This window comes from Acipenser ruthenus, chromosome 1 (genome assembly GCF_902713425.1).
Source record: "Acipenser ruthenus chromosome 1, fAciRut3.2 maternal haplotype, whole genome shotgun sequence".
Taxonomy (NCBI): Eukaryota; Metazoa; Chordata; class Actinopteri; order Acipenseriformes; family Acipenseridae; genus Acipenser; species Acipenser ruthenus.
In genome coordinates this window covers 36,720,917-36,725,039 of record NC_081189.1, presented here as the reverse complement: position 1 = coordinate 36,725,039, position 4,123 = coordinate 36,720,917, and positions in this window count along the sequence as shown.

Genomic DNA, 4,123 nt, shown 5'->3' with positions numbered 1-4,123 from the left:
CGCATTGTTTGTGTATTCTGTCAACTATAGCATTTAAAAGAAACTAAACTATATAGTGGCCTATCTTTTTATTCTATTGCGCTACTGATTAAAAACCAAAACATAATGAAGGGTTGGGGTCCGTGACACGAGAAGCAGTGACTTGTGCTTTTTGTAGTTTGTTGAGGAAAAGTTCATGTTGATACTAACAGGGGGTGGGCCAATTCAGACAATACTTTCTGTTTTCAAAACACTTGCACCTCACAGGCACTATTAAAGGTTTTAGTGACCATTTCTTGAAAATCAGATTCATGTTCTGCATGAATTTCATAGGAAAGCTGCTTTGAAAGATGCTGTACATCAGTTCAAATAGCTGGATAACATATAGATTATGAACATAATTTCCAAAAACGTTGGTTCATGTAAGATACCATAAAGTAACATCTTGGGAAAAAAAACCTTTCAGATGTTCAACAATAATACAACATCTTAAAAACCTCTTGCCAAATTTACAATTTTTGTCAATGTATTAGGCGTTTTTGTAACATATATTCATATACTTTATACATCTTTTTTTTAATAGTTACTTAATTTAGTTAAAGCTACAATAAATGTATATGTGTACTGTACGTTAAAACACCAGCCATTATCACATAGTTCTTGTCAGTTTGTGGAAAGGTGGATATCATTTGAAGTTAGTTTTGCTACTTTTTATGACCCAACTTATCCATGCCAATCATAAACTGATCATTAGAAAAGTAAAAAAAAATAAAAACAAAACTAACGACAAAAAAGTCCTCTGCAACATAATGACTGACAAGCCAAACAAAACATAAACAGATTAGGCACTGCTGAAGCGCTATTACAGCATGCAAAACAGTACAATGTGTAGGTTTACTATATTATGCCGCATTACAGCTTTATTGTTCATGTGTCGCGCTTCATTGTACAATCATAAAGGAATTTAATGCACTTACCATAGACTTGCGATACGTAAATATATTTTTAAAGGGTTATTTTTTAAGATCGTGCTGTAAAGACAGATGCAACGTTAAGCTCAAACTGATTGCCAGTAACGCTATAGATTAGCATGGGGTCTGCAGCACACTGATTCTGATCAATACCACTGCACTCACATACCAGATGGCTTGGGAAAGGACAAAAAAAAAAAACAACCCCAGTTCAAATCGACCCACAGTCATTTCGGCCTTCTGCGTTCTATGTATCCTTTCCTCCCAAAAATAAACAGAAAACAGAACTAGGATAAACTCACAAGCAATTAACTTAATTCTTTGTAACTGACCGTCTGTATCACATTGATACAGTGACCGCATTGTGTAACACAGGATTATTATTATTATTATTATTATTATTATTATTATTATTATTAGTAGTAGTAGTAGTAGTAGTAGTAGTAGTAGTAGTAGTAGTAGTAGTATTAGTAGTCGTAGTCGTAGTAGCAGCAGTAGTATTGTTGTTGTTGTGTGTAGCATTAATACTGGTAGTATTTTAACCACCACTTCACTGCCCGAATTGAAACCGTCGACATATTTTATTTACTGGATTACCTATTACACGATGGCTGCTTAGTCCTATACCAATTATTCAGTAAGCAAATATTGAATCATTAAAACATGTCAAATTATGGAGGGCATTTTTAAAATAATGGCATTATATATCTCTTTTCAAATGTACGTTTTTATGTTATGCGTCCAAATTGAAGAGTTCTAGACTGCTGGAACTGCATACTTTTTAAAACGTTTTGGGGGATTATATATATATATATATATATATATATATATATATATATATATATATATATATATATATATATATATATATATATTAGAAATGGTTATATGATGTTATTTTAATGTCTGGCGCTAGATAGCTAGGCCTGTTTAGAAATATGTAGTATTCATAAAATAAACAGAAAAAGCTTACAGCTTTAACACTAATTTAGTAATATGTTTCAATTATTTAAAACACAAAATTGGCTTTACTGGCTATACCATTATGTTAAAAACATTTTTTTAAACTAAATTATGTATTACTCTGTCTTACAGCATAAACCATTGTCAGCTGAGCGTTTTGTAGTTTCTTTTTATCAGCAGATACACACAGCATTTAAGGGACTGTGTTTAATACTAATCATTTATTAGTAAAAACTAATCAAAGCTCATATGGAACTTTAAGGACTGCCAACTAACACATCTCAACCATTAAACAACATATAATTCTTAAATTGCAAATCTACGCTATTTACACATCTATTTTTATTACAATTTTAAAATAACTGCGTTTTGTTGCCGCTGTTCATGAACAGACGATGTGGACTACTTTACACACACAGACGTATTATTTGCCTGTTATAGAATATATACACAATTATTATTTGCATTTTCTGTGCCACAATTACAATCCGAATTAAACGGGGTTACTAGAAGCTTTTCCAATTGCAAAGCGTCCTGTACAATGTTACTATAGGAAATCCATAACAGGTACATGAGCCAACTTCCCAATTTTCTTGCAAGTTTTCCTAACAGCTGAAAGTGCTTGGAGGAGGCCGTTTCAGAGACCCCCTGCTCTTCTTTTGACAGATGATCAAAAAGAAAATAGGTCACGCTTCTCAAACTTCTGTCCACCCTGTCCTTAATTACTGTCCCTTTAAACAATAGCAACATCTGCGCAACCTCAGCTAATACAGCCACCCAGGGCAAGAGAGAACAACCTGCTTCCGAAGAATCTGTTACTTTTAAGGTTTTTAAAATCCAAATGGAACCATTGTCATTTTTGTGCTAATGCCCTTTTGTCATGTCACAGCAACACTACTCTGTGATTAAAATGTAAAATAAATAGCAATAGGGGGTAGTGTTTTTGCATCCATATGCCTTTGTGATTAAAGTACAGTAATGGTAGGCCCTATACATGTAATCTTTAACCAATAAGGTTTTTGTCATAATTTACCGGAGCAGTAGAGAAGGTTTTTGTTATAGTAAATCAGCGAATAAATTACTACTAAAAAGGGGGTCACTACAGAACTCACTCCAAAAGCACGAGCCCTCAGCAAAAGCAGAAAGAAATATACAGTAACATTACCCATCTGCTATTAAACTCAAATACTGCACGTAAATGTATTCTTCTACACGGAATATGAATTGTTATTAGTATGATTAGTGAAGCAGCTGTGATTCAGATTAAAAAAATATTTCAAGCGCATACTACAGTAAAGGTTTATTATTATTATTATTATTATTATTATTATTATTATTATTATTATTATTATTATTATTATTATTATTATTATTATTATACTACGTCTCATTAACACTTTAAAACGGCAGATTTCAAATCATTCGTCATTTTCTACCCCGTGACAACCTGATGCTCTGGCAGTATTGATCTGAAAAGGTTAGAAAACAATACATATGTTCGAGCAGCACTTGTTTATATACACGAGTGGTGTATTGTTTTTTATATAATGTACCAATAATAATAATAATAATAATAATAATAATAATAATAATAATAATAATAATAATAATATACAGTACAACGTGATTATGATTAAATCCAAGAAATGTGGAAACAAAACATACATTTGTTTTGTAATTGGTTGTAGAGCTAAAGTGCACAACACCAAATTACTTGCCAAAATAAATGCATATAGTATATTTCAAATACTGAAAAAATAAAAGGGTTAAAACTGCTGTATAAAGCACAGACTGTGATAGTGCAATTTGAATGTATGCACACCATCGTTCTTCAGCATTATGTTCAATAACCCTTTATAATGCGATAATGGACGTTCGCCTAAATACATGTTAAGGTAAGTGGAGTACTGGACAATATGTTTTCTTTTGCATAGACAATAGGGGACGAACTAGTTAAATACAGCTAAAGCAAATCTAAGTTTCTGACGTTTGAGTCCAGATGTAAAAGCTGCATACAAATCTCAACCGAGCATGACAACTAGTATCCCACGCCCCTCTCGGTGTGTATTGGAGAGCTTGCTTTGCTAGATATTCAGAAGGGTGCACTGAGAGAGAGGATTGCTCAGACGTCACGTCTGTCAGAAGAAAAGACCCGCCCGCTCCGCTGGGGTAGGATGATCGAATAGCAAACCCATCCTGGACAGCTCCAG